Source organism: Saimiri boliviensis, chromosome 2 (genome assembly GCF_048565385.1).
Source record: "Saimiri boliviensis isolate mSaiBol1 chromosome 2, mSaiBol1.pri, whole genome shotgun sequence".
Classification (NCBI taxonomy): Eukaryota; Metazoa; Chordata; class Mammalia; order Primates; family Cebidae; genus Saimiri; species Saimiri boliviensis.
The window spans coordinates 27140065-27153531 of NC_133450.1; the positions used below are offsets into that span (position 1 = coordinate 27140065).

The window sequence follows — 13467 nt, forward strand, 5'->3', positions numbered from 1 at the left end:
CCACACATGTGGTCTCAGCTACTTGAGAGGCTGAGGCAGGATAATCGCTTGAGCTGGGAGATGGAAGTTGCATTGAGCTGAGATCCTGCCATTGAACTCCAGCCTGGGTGACAGAGTGAAACTCTGTCTTTAAAAAAATAATTTTTTGCCGGGCGCGGTGGCTCACGCCTGTAATCCCAGCACTTTGGGAGGCCGAGGTGGGTGGATCACGAGGTTGAGAGATCGAGACCATCCTGGTCAACATAGTGAAACCCCGTCTCTACTAAAAATACAAAAAACTAGCTGGGCGTGGTGGCGCGTGCCTGTAATCCCAGCTACTTAGGAGGCTGAGGCAGGAGAATTGCCTGAGCCCAGGAGGCGGAGGTTGCGGTGAGCCGAGATCGCGCCATTGCACTCCAGCCTGGGTAACAAGAGCGAAACTCCGTCTCAAAAAAAAAAAAAAAAAAAAAATTTTTTTGTCTGGGCATGGTGACTCACACCTGTAATCCCAGCACTTTGGGAGGTGGAGGTGGGTGGATAACAACGTCAGGAGTTCAAGACCAGCCTGACCAATATGGTGAAACCCCATCTCTACTAAAAATACAAAAAAATTAGCCATGTGTGGTGGCGCACCCCTGTAGTCCCAGCTATTCGGGGGGCAGAAGAATCGCTTGAACCTGGGAGGTGGCGGTTTCAGTGAGCCAAGATCGCACCACTGCACTCCAGCCGGGCGACAGAGCCAGACTCCATCTCAAAAAGAAAAAAAAATTAATTTTTTAAAAAGATGATGTTAGTGAATTCATTTTTTTGTGATATTGTGTAATAAAGCTGCCAGCATCTGACAGATTTGCAGGACTAGGTGAACTAATATTTTCCAAATATCAATGTAGTATGTTACAAAAATCACAAGTAAAAGATCTATTCAAAGTACAAGATAGATCAATGCCTTTTAATGTAATAGAGCACAAAAAGTGTACTAATATGGTTTCAGATGTCACATTGCAACCAGTCTTTAAAAAACTACCACTTGAAGCCACACACGGTTAGCTCACGCCTGTAATCCCAGCACTTTGGGAGGCCAAGGTCGGGGGATGACGAGGTCAGGAGATTGACCATCCTGGCCAACATTGTGAAACCCTGTCTCTACTACAAATTAGCTGGGCCTGGTGGCACAGGTCTGTAGTCCCAGCTAACTGGGAGGCTGAGGCAGGGGAATTGCTTGAACCCAGGAGACAGAGGTTACAGTGAGCTGAGATTGCGCCACTGCACTCCAACCTGGTGACAGAGCAAGACTTCATCTCAAAAGGAAAAAAAAGCAAAACAAAACAAAAAACTACCACTTGTCAAGTTTTTATATATTATCAAAGACTATCCACAATGATCTGAAAAGACTTGTCTCTCCCCTTTCCAATTATGTGGCTCTGTGAGGCCAAATTTTCTTCATGGACTTCAAACAAAACAATATAGCAGAGTAAACAGAGAGATTTGTGAAAAGGAAGAACGCCACTACACCTTATCTTAATAAATTTTTTTATTTTAAAGAAGTTATTTTTCATAACAATATGTTATTTATATTGACATGAAATAGATGTATTGTTATTCTTTCAAATAAACAAATAAACATTTTTAAAATTCTCAGTTGTAATTTCTAAACTGTTAAATATGGCATTTGGTGATAGATATAACCCCCTTCAACAAAAGTTCTTTGTGACCTTCAATAATTGTTAAGAATGTAAAGGAAGTCATGGTGTGGTGGCTCACATCTATAATCCCAGCACTTTGGGAGCCCAAGGCAGGTGGATCATCATCTAGGTCAGGAGTTTGAGACCAACCTGGCCCACATGGCGAAACCCTGTCTACTAAACATACAAAAAATTTAGCCAGGTGTGGTGGTGAGCACTTGTAATCCCAGCTACTCAAGGGGCTGAGGCAGGAGAATTGCTTGAACTCAGGAGGCGGAGGTTGCAGTGAGCTGAGATCATATTCCAGCCTGGGCAACAAGAGTGAAGCTCTCTCAAACAAAAAAAAAAAAAAAAAAAAGGAAAAGAAAAAGAATGTAATGGAATCCTGACATCAAAAGGTTTGAGGAGTGCTGCCACAGAAATCAAACTCTCCCACAAATTCTCTCCTGCAGGGAGATCTGCAGGAAACTCACAAGGGCATTGTTTGAAATAGTGGAAAAATGAGATGGAGTAGAACTGTCCTGCAGTGGGAGAAAGGATGAATAAACTGTAATTTAGTCATGTAATGTCATAATTCACAATTGAAATAAATAAATTAAATCTATATGCATAAACATAAACACGTTTTTAAAAATCACAGGATTTTAAAAGTAAATTGCAAGAGACTGCATAATTTGATGCTATTTATACTAAAATCATTAATAAATGTTATCATTTAATTGCATGACTAAAATTATTTATGGATATATGCATATATAATAAATATATTTAAAACCTTCATGGAAATGATGGATACCACCTTCAAGATAGTGATTTCTTTTCTTTTCTTTTCTTTTCTTTTCTTTTTTGAGATGGAGTCTCATTCTGTTGTCTCCCAGGCTGGAATACAATGGCACGAACTCGGCTCACAGCAACCTCTGCCTCCTGGGTTCAGGCGATTCTCCTGCCTCAGTCTCCCAAGTAGCTGAGATTACAGGCACCTACCACCATGCCCAGCTACTTTTCTATTTATAGTAGAGATGGAGTTTCACCATGTTGTCCAGGCTGGTCATGAACTCCTGACCTCAAGTGATCCGCCCACCTCGGCCTCCCAAAGTGTTAGGATTGTAGGCGTGAGCCACCATGCCTGGCCGTTAGTGATTTCTTTCAGGGCAAGTAGGCAAGAAAAATGTAAGAGAATATGGCCTAGACTTTATAAAGAGAACTACAACATTTCTTTCCCTTTTTCTCTGCTGTGACCCAGGCTGGAGCGCAGTGGTAACATCAGGGCTCGCAGCAGTTCTACCTCCTTGGGCTCAAGCAATCCTGCCAGCGAAGCCTCCAAGTAGCTGGGACGACAGGTACGTAGCAACACGCTCAGCTAATTTTTAATTTTTTGTAGAGATGGGGTTTTGCCACGTTGCGCAGGCTAGTCTCGAACTTCTGGGCTCAAGCAATCCTCCTGCCTTGGCCTCCCAAAATGCCGAAATTATAGGCATGAGTCACTGCGCCCAGCCCCACAACATTTCTTAAAAACTAAACACCTCAAGTAAGTGAGTGTTGGTATGTAGGAATTTGTTTATATTATTTTATATAACCTTCTGTATATTTCAATTATTTTGTAATTGAAACCAAAAAAATTCTTCAGTGCTTGGTCATAAATTGCTCGTTTTGAAACAGAGGATATAATGTTTTCATTGTTGTTCGCTAAGTGTCAGTTTCTCCCCACTCCCAGTAAAGAAATATTGAATGTGTGCTTGAAGAATATCAGTGTAACCTGTTAATTCTTACTCTGCCTGGGGAGCCCCAACATTTTCCTCTGGCCTTGTGATTAGGAAGTAGAACATATAGGAAGAACTTTCACTTTCTCTGTATTGTTTTAGTTGTTTAGTACAATAAGTTTTATCAGGGAAAAAAATTAACTAAGTGTCCATTGTGAAAACAGCAAAAAGTTATGTTCTTTTGCTTTCACATTTAAATAATGTTGAGATCACACTTTTCATCCCACCACGTAAACTGTTTTTCTATACAACCTTCTTCATTTTTCATTGTCATTAGTGTTTGATGTTGCTATTTTCATGGCTGCCTAAATCCCATTTTACAAGGTGCCATAAGTGCTAACAAATCTTTATTTTATTTTTAGTCACTTTGGCTGCTTCTAGTTTGGTTGCTTTGCTGTTTTGTTTTGGTTTTTTGAGATGTAGTCTTGCTCTTGTCACCCAGGCTGGAGTACAGTGGCACAATCTCAGCTCACTGCAACCTCCACCTCCCAGGTTCAAGTGATTCTCCTGCCTCAGCTTCCCGAGTAGCTGGGGTTACAGGTGCTGGCCACCATGCCGGGCTAATTTTTGTGTTTTTAGTAGAGACAGAGTTTCGCCATGTTGGCCAGGCTGGTCTCAAACTCCTGACCTAAGGTGATCCGCCTGCCTCTGCCTCCCAAAGTGCTGGGATTACAGGTGTGAGCCACCACGCCCGCTGTTTTGTTGTTATAAACAAGATTGTGATGAACCTCTTTGTACATCATCTTCATCTTGACTTTTTACTATTTCCTGAAATCTTACTGTTAACTCCCCTTGGGCAAAGAATTCAGCCTTCCTGAGCCCCACGCAGAATCAAAATGTTTCTTAGTGAGGGGTGACATATATTCCCCCAGGACATTTGGCAATGTCTAGAGGCATTCTGAGTTGTCACACTGGAAGATGGAGGGGCAGGTGTTACTACTGGCATGCAGTGGATAGAGTCCAGGGATGCTGGCTGTTAGAAGGGATTGTTAGATACAGTAGGAGGTTCTTCTTCAAAAGTTTAGCTCGTTTAAGTTCCCTTATCCTTTGTTCCCTGCTTTCAAGGCAAGATTTCCATACTCTCTCTGTTCTCCCAGCCCTGGTAAACAACCATCCTGCCAGTCCTTATCTATAGAGTCCACATTCAACATCTGCTGCCCACTCTGTGAATTACCCCTCCCGTCGCAACAGCTCCTCCAGCCAAAACTGATCTTCCTGCCTTCCCACTGGTGTAGCTGCATTCCTGCACTTTTCAAGTTAGGCAATAGGGGAACGACACAGCAGTAGGGGCTACCTCCGTCAGGGATAAGAACCCTTCCCCTCCCCTGTTCAGGCGTGCTCTTGCCGTTACTCTATCTGGAAGATGCACTCTTTTTATAGAAGTAAATTGCCTTGCTGAGAAAATTATTTGTTGGAGTGCTAGTCCTTCTTTTTGGCACCGAGGAACAAGCATTTGTTCCTAACACTGCCGAACATCCTACCATACACAGGACTTCCCAGAATAAAGAATTATCTGACCTAGAATGGCAACAGTACTGAGGTTGATAAACCCTGCGATAGAATTATCACTAAAGTTCCTTCCTGCCCTGGAAATTTTTGGGGGTTTCTGGAAGTACTCATTGTCTGAAAGGGGATGGAGAATGTGTCCTCACTGAGGATTGGGAGCCCTTGAGGTATATGGGGCATTTCCCAAACTGCTCTGACTCCTGCAATCACCTTGGGCCTTTGTTAAACAAAAACTCTCCCTGGAGCTGGCTCTAAAAATTCAGGATGGAGGCTGGTCACGTGGCTCACACCTGTAATCCCAGCCCTTTGGGAGGCTATCTGTAATCCTAGCACTTTGGGAGTTCAGGCAGGTGGATTGTCTAAGCTCAGGAGTTCAAGACCAGCCTGGGCAACATGACAAAACCCAATATCTACTAAAAATACAAAAATTAGCCTGGCTAGTGGCACATGCCTGTAATCCCAGCTACTAGGGAGGCTAAGGCACAAGAATAGCTTGAACCTGGGAGGTGGAAGTTGTGGTGAGCCAAAATTGAGCCACTGCACTCCAGCCTGAGCAACAGACCAAGACTCTGTCTCCAGTAAATAAATAAATAAATAAATAAATAAATAAATAAATAAATAATAAAAACTTCAGGATGAAATCCCAGGGTTCTGTGCCTTTACCAAGTGCCCCAGGCGAATCTAAGGCAGACCTTGGTTAGAGCCACTGTTCCCACTTGCCTCTTCAAAATCTCTTGGGGTAGGGGTATTTCTAAGCAAGGTTTGGAGTGAAGTAAAAGAACCTGCATTGTTTTATATTGGTTTGTTGGTTTGTTTTAAGCTCCAAAGGTGATTCTGATGAATCCAGCTTAGAAGCTTACATCAGCTTTGGAGGACATCTGTGGGAGTTACCTGGGCACCCCATTCACTCCTTCATTCCTTCGTTTATAGACAAGGTGATAGGATTAAAGAGATGACTTAGACATAGTGTCTGCTGTCAAGGACTCAAGATCTAATGGAGATCTGGACCCATTAGCAGCTCGTTTACAATTCAGCTGCCTGTGACAAAGGCAGGAACAAAATTTTTTGAGAGCACAGAGGAGGGAGGGGCCCACTGTTCCTGAGGGCTTCATGGAGGAGGCTGACTTTTGCAGCAGGTCTTAAAAGAAGAAAAAGGAGCTCTGGGGAGGAATCCTGTATTCTCAAGGGCAGAAACAGTGGAAAGAGGCTGCAGGGCCACAAAAGCAGGGAGAGAACTTGGCCCCTCTCGCACAGTTGGCATTTTCAAGCGAATCTGAAACTGGACAATGCAAATAATATGAAGTCCCACTTGCGCAAAATCTTGAAACGAGGCAGATCCAACTTTATATCTATTCCTGGGAGAAAATTTGTCTTGAATTCTGTGAGTTTGAAATTAGAAGTGGTTTGCAGGAATGCACCACTCACATGAAAACTAGCCTGCCCAGGCTGGGGCAGTGGATTTACTCCTGTAATCTCAGCACTTTAGGAGGCTGGGGCAGGCGGATCATGAGGTCAAGAGATTGAGACCATCCTGGCCAACATGGTGAAACCCTGTCTCTACTAAAAAATACGAAAATTAGCCAGGTATGGTGGTGGTTGCCTGTAATCCCACCTACTTGGGCGGCTAAAGCAGGAGAATTGCTTGAACCCAGGAGGCAGATGTTGCAGTGAGCCGAGATCACGCCACTGCACTCCAGCCTGGGTGACAGAGCAAGACTCTGTCTCAAAAAAAAAGAATTAATTGGGAGGCCATTAGGCTGAGATAGCTCCAAAGTACCTTGGGTTCCTAAGTAAGCAACTGACACTTGACTCAAAGTTAAGGGTCATAGTCCAAGAAAACAATTTAATAGACTAGGTGCAGTGGCTCATGCCAGTAATCTCAGCACTTTGGGAGGCTGAGGCAGGAGGATCTTCTGAGGCCAGTTCAAGACCAGTCTAGAAAACACAGTGAGACCCAGTCTCTACAAAAAATAAAAATAAAAAAATTTAAACATTAATAAAAAGAAAACACAACTTAAACATAACCAATCAGACACTGCCAACGAATCTCTAACTAGAGACTTTACCAATCAGAAACCAACTGATCTCTGAGATTTTCCACTTTAATCAATCAAATCTTTTTTGTCTTGCTTCTGCAAATACCTTATAAAAGTAAAAATACCTTGCACGCCTTCAGTGGAGCCCTGAACCACCTGGGGTCTTAACACTGCCCAACTCATAAATCGTTGTTTGCTCCAATAAACTCTTTAAAATTGTAATGTGCCTGTTTGTGTTTTAGTACGGGCGGTTCTATAGTATAGTAGAAGGTGATAAGGACACTGGAGTAAAAGAAAGCCCAGGTGGGACAGGGGATGATGGCTAGGTGTGTGTGTGTGTGCGTGTGTGTGTGTGTGTGCACGTGTGCGCACATGCTTAGCTACACAAATTAGGGAAAGCCTGATTCAGAAGATGACATTTGAGGGTATCTTTTAAATCTCATGTAACTATCTCCAGTCATATTTACATGTGCATGTTTGCATGAAGAGTCTTTTTTTATTTGTTTTTTGCTTTTTTGAGACAGAGACTCGCTTTGTTGCCTGGGCGGGCGTGCAGTAGCACGATCTCGGCTTACTACAACCTCTGCCTCCGAATTCAAGCGATTCTTCTGCTGAAGACTCCCAAGTAGTTAGGATTATAGGTGCATGCCACAATGCCTGATTTTTGTATTTTTAGTAGAGACCGGGTTTCACCATGTTGACCAGGCTGGTCTCAAACTCCTGACCTCAAGTGATCTACCCCCGTCAGCCTCTCAAAGTGCTGGGATTACAGGCATGAGTCACTGTGCCTGGCCTGAATGAGTATTTTCTCAGCAAGAACAGTAACTCCTCTAGAGACAGAAACCATCTTGCCCACCTCTTCCATTGTTTAGCATAGAGTTGGGCTCCTCGTGAATATTCAAAAATATTTTCTGGATGAATGAATAAAAAAAGAAATGAATGAATAAGTAAAAATGGAATGAACAAATGAATGAAGGAAAAAAACGTCTTCCCATATTGGGCGTCTCATCCAGCTGTTCTGGAATCTTTGCATTCGCTGCCCTGGCCCAGCCAGAGACCCTCCCTCTTAAAGTGGGAAAAAATAAATGTGTCTTGGGAATAGGAAAACCCAAGGTGGGATGGGGCAGGAAGGGCTGGTCAGCGAGGGGAGGAGTGAGGTAGAGGAGGTAGAGAGAAGAACGAAGAGCAAGAAGAACCAGAAGGGGAGAAAACAAAAGCTCAATAAGCCAGCGGGAGGTGACAGCAGCCAGCCAGGGAGCACTCCTCCCTTGATTAGAATTCATGAACTCCCCTCTTACATTAAGTCTTTATATGACACCTGGCCTTTAATGCAAAGCTGGCTGCGAACATTAAAAATTAAAAGCCGAAGGTAGGCTACATCCATCTCTGATAGCGTGGCTCCCCTCCTATCTGAGGCCTGCACAAAGCTATTACACATTGATAAATTATTTTGGGTAATAGCCGAGATATTACATTGTTTCTGAGTGAAGGTAAAATCTCTCCCTGACACGGGCATTTATCAGGAATGCCTTTCATCCTATTTATTATGGGCCAGCTGAGCGTGGGGCTGTGGCTGGCTGGGGTGCTGGGCTGGGACCCTTTCCCCCATCCCCTCCTGCTCCCTCTAATCACTCCCTTGATGAGGTATTGATGGGGCTTTTGACAAGTTAATTATTAGCTAAAGATATGCAGATCACTGTAAAAGGGGTGGGCTCCTGGGAAAGAGGGAAGTTTGGTTATTGAACAGTCGGATCCCTTCCAGGCCTGTTGTGCAGAAGCCATGATTCCAGGCCTGGGCCCGGTCCCACCGGGTAACCCTGAATCCAGCCAATCAGAATTGCTGAAAGCCAGGCCCCTGTGGTGTGTACCTGTAATCTTGTAATCCCAGCTACTCACGAGGCTGAGGCAGAGGATCGCTTGAACCCAGGAGTTTGAGACTAGCCTGGGCAACATAGTAAGATTCCATCTCTAAAAAAACAAAATGTATATAAAAATCTCGTGCTCGCTTCGGCAGCACATATACTAAAATTGGAACAATACAGAGAAGATTAGCATGGCCCCTGCGCAAGGATGACACGCAAATTCATGAAGCGTTCCATATATATATCTATATATCTATATATATATAGATATATAGATATATAAATTAAAAAAAATTAACATAAAAAAAATCTCATTCGAGTTGGCAAAAAAAAAAAGAATTGCTGAATATTTGTTCTGTAAAAGGGTAGGGGGCTCGGAGGGCTTTACCACACAGCCCCTCCCAGCAACACACCCAGCAAAGGTGCATCCGGATCCCAAGTCTGCACTGCAAGCATGGCCTCCTGCTGCAGAGCGCAACACTGGCAATGTCTGCTGCTCCTGTCCTTCCTTCTCCTTCTCCAGCCTACACGCCATCCTCGCAAGCTCCATGACAGCATCCTCTGTGCTGACGGTGTAGGGGAAAGAGCCAGCCTTTGGAACCTGGGTGTGCTCATTGGCTAGTAAACTGTCTGTCTCCATTTCCTCTCCTGTGATGGGGTGTGAGGATAATGCCAGCCTCTCGGGGGTCGCTGTTATAAAGTGTTGCCTCAGGATTGGCTGGGCATCCCTGTGGAGCCTCCTGGGTGGAGTGGGAGACTGTGGATTGACACGTAAGTGCGGATGCAATGCCATGGAGTCGTGGCAGCTGCAAGGATTGGCTGCTTGCTCTGGGCTACTCAGGGGTCCTCCATCCACAATCCCTTTAGGAAGAATCATTCCTTCCAGAAATATTACCGAGTGCCTTCTATCTTCTAGGCATGGTGATAAGTGCGGAGTAGAGAATAATGAACGTAACAGATCTGGTTCCTGCTCCCCACTGGGGCACAGTTCCGGTGATTTTTGTCCGCTAGCGGGTAGGTTCACTCATGGGACTTACAGCCCTGGATCTGAGTCATCTTCAACTCCCACGGAGTCCTTGGCACATAGTGAGTGCCAGCTAGTATTTTTGGAACGAATGGATGGATGTTGGTATTAGGCAGTGTTGAACCGCAGGTGGACAGGTGTATGCTTGCTGAGCCTTGTGGAGGCCAGAGGCATGATTAGGGCTTTCTAGGAAAGAAAGGCTGCCGGTTCAGCTTGGGGAAACTGTTTATCTCCAAGCCCCAGTCAGGTAAAGAGACAACCCAGCAAAAAGGAAAGAAGTGTCCACTGTCACTGGATGTAAGCTAGCCAGTGAAGTCCCCCATTGCTGCTGCGAGCGACTGTCCTCTTTTGTGGCATTTTTGGTTAATAACCAGACATATGCAGAACCTGCCAACCAGCAGGAGGTGGAGGGGAAGGTCACCCCAGGGAATACACTCCTTCTGGACCCAGCTTCCTACTCTGTCTGGGAGGTGGCCCAGAGTGGAGGGCAGATGGGTGCTAGAGGAAGCCTGGGAAGGGTTGGGCTCAGGTGTCACTCCAGTCATGCTACACAAATCTGGCTGGCCATGTCTCCAGTCTGCACCCATCAGGGGCCCTCTGGAACTGGAGTGGGGGCTACTGCTCCTCAGTTCTTTTTGTCGTTGTTGTTTTTGTTTTTTTTTTTAAAGACGGGGTAACTGTCGGGCTGGTCTTGAACTCCTGACCTCAGGTGATCTGCCCGCCTCAGCCTCCCAAAGTGCTAGGATTACAGGCGTGAGCCACCGTGGCCGGCTGCTTCTCAGTTCTAGCTTCAGCCTTGGCTGCTATCTTTCTAGTCTCCCGACTGCCCCTCTGCCAATCAGGACCAGTCCTGCCCCACCCTGCACCCAACCCTGTTCCCAAAGCCCAGCAAGGACGTCTGGACCCTGATGATGGATGGACTCGGGCATCTTCTGGCAGTGCTGGCCCCTGATTGGCTATGTTGTGGATTCAGCTGTCGGGCTGACTCAGCTCCTTCTCGATGGAGTGTTTTCTTGTTAGGAGAAGCACAAGTCTAAAACAGTAGTTCCCAGACACCATGCAGGCTGTTCCCTTCTCCAGCCATCGCTGTCCACTGCTGAGAGTGGTTCTTGTTTGGCAAGTGTGATGAGGCAGAATAAAGACGGAGACCCTGTTTTAAAAAGTTCACTGTATACCAGGAGGCAGAGGTTGCAGTGAGCCGAGATCGTGCCATTGCACTCCAGGCTGGGTGACAAAACGAGACTCAGACTCAATAAAGAAATATTTTTAAAAGTTCAATATATAAACAAAAATGAAAAGCCAACCAGGAAAAACCTAGGATTAGCTCAATGACAGAGTGGCACACATTAATGATGACGATGATGATGATGATGATAGCAGCTAACAGTTACTGAGTGTTCACTGTGTGCCAGGTACCGTAATAAGCAGTTTGTATTCAGTTTTGCATTTAATCCTCATCAAAACCCAGGAAGTGGATATTACAGAGGCTGAGAGAGATCAGCAGTGAGGGTAGAGATGGGATTTGACCCTGGGTCTAACTTAAGCATTCACTGAAAAGGATTGTTGTTGAGATGGAGTCTCACTCTGTTGCCTAGGCTGGAGGGCAGTGGCATGATCTGGGCTCACTGCAACCTCCGCCTCCCAGGTTCAAGTGATTCTCCTGCCTCAGCCTCCTGAGTAACTGAGACTACAGGCACACGCTGCCACACCTGGCTAATTTTTTGTATTATAGTAGAGACAGGGTTTTACCGTGTTGCCCAGGCTGGTCTTGAACTCCTGAACTCAGGCAATCTGCCCGCCTCAGCCTTTCAAAGTGCTGGGATTACAGGTATGAGCCACCGTGCCCAGCCTGTTGTTGTTTTTGAGATGGAGTCTCGCTCTGTCACCCAGGCTGGAGTGCTGTGGTAACAACTCTGCTCACTGCAACCTCTGCCTCCCGGGTTCAAGCAATTCTCCTGCCTCAGCCTCCTGAGTAGCTAGGATTACGGGCTTCTGCCACCACACCCAGCTAATTTTTGTATTTTTAGTAGAGACGGAGTTTCATCATGTTGGAAAGGCTGGCCTTGAATTCCTGACTTCAAATGATCCGCCCACCTCACCCTCCCAAAGTGCTGGGATTACAGGCATGAGCCACCACACCTTGTCACTGAAAAGGATCTTAGTAACCAGCCACTCCATCTCTTCATTTTCTATAGGAGGAAAACTGAGGTCCAGAGAGGGAAACCTGTCACCTAGAATCAGTGGCAAAGCTGCGACTGGGTTCTAAGTGTCCTAATTCCAGATCTAAAGTTTTTCTCTCTGAACTAGAAACACAGCTCTCCTTCTTCTCTCCTGTCCCTCCAAGGCCGAGGGAGATTATAAAGGCAGGGAGAAAGGAATCCAGGGCCAGGAGAGCCGGGATCTGGATGTGAGCTGAACGATGCCAAATACACAGGCATAAGCTTGAGCCACAGGGAGCTTCGGGGGGCTGGTTTTAAAGATAGAAGCAGGGGTCAGGAGCCAATAGCAGCTGGAGGCGGGGCACATACAGGTTCTTGAGGGTCACGGTGGGTCAGGGTCCAGGAAAGCGATGAAGACAGTAACCAGGATGCCTCAGTGTTTAGAAAACGTTTTAAAGAGCTGGGTGCAGTGGCTCATGCCTGTAATCCCAGCACTTTGGGAGGCCGAGGTGGGCGGATCGCAAGGTCAGGAGTTTGAGACCAGCCTGGCCAATATAGTGAAGTCTCGTCTCTACTAAAAATACCAAAAAAATAAAAAATAAAAGATAAAAAAATTAGCTGGGTGTGGTGGCAGGCACCTGTAGTCCCAGCTACTTGAGAGGCTGAGGCAGGAGAATTGCTTGACCCAGGAAGCAGAGGTGGCAGTGAGCCAAGATCGTGCCATTGCACTGCAGCCTGAGTGACAGAGTGAGACTCCCCCCAAAAAAGAGAAAACTTTGAAAAGAAGCTGGAAGAACCAGGTATCTGCTGAGGCAGGAAAGACCCCAGGGCCTGAGATAGAGCCACCCAAGGAATGCAAGAGACCCGGGCAGGGACCAGCAGCAAGCAAACAGAAATCGAGGGGGCACTGTGAGGCCCAGCGGTGAGAAGATGAGTGTCCTTATTACCGCAGCAGAATAGAGGCAAGCAAGTTGGAGGGATGGGGGCACTAAGAAGACATGAGGAGCCGGGCGCGGTGGCTCAAGCCTGTAATCCCAGCACTTTGGGAGGCCGAGGCGGGTGGATCACGAGGTCCAGAGATCGAGACCATCCTGGTCAACACGGTGAAACCCCGTCTCTACTAAAAAGACAAAAAATTAGCTGGGCATGGTGGTGCGTGCCTGTAATCCCAGCTACTCAGGAGGCTGAGGCAGGAGAATTGCCTGAACCCAGGAGGCAGAGGTTGCGGTGAGCCGAGATCGCGCCATTGCACTCCAGCCTGGGTAACAAGAGCGAAACTCCGTCTCAAAAAAAAAAAAAGAAGACATGAGGAGCTGGGGCCACGGCCTTCACAACCTGCCCGGTGTCCGTGAAACCTGACTGAGAGCCAGTGGCCCGGCCTGGGACAATTTCTTGGTTCAGAGTTGATGGCTGGGGAAGGAAACAGAGGTCAAGAGTATCTTAGAAGTTTTTTCTAAGC

General features: G+C 46.1%; 1 non-coding gene across 1 annotated transcript; it reads left to right on the forward strand.

Moving 5' to 3' along the window:
• Positions 1-8961: 8961 nt before the first annotated feature.
• Positions 8962-9068, forward strand: LOC120364072 (U6 spliceosomal RNA). Its single transcript, XR_005579425.1, has one exon. It is a non-coding gene; the product is annotated as a U6 spliceosomal RNA (small nuclear RNA).
• The last annotated feature ends 4399 nt before the right edge of the window (positions 9069-13467 follow it).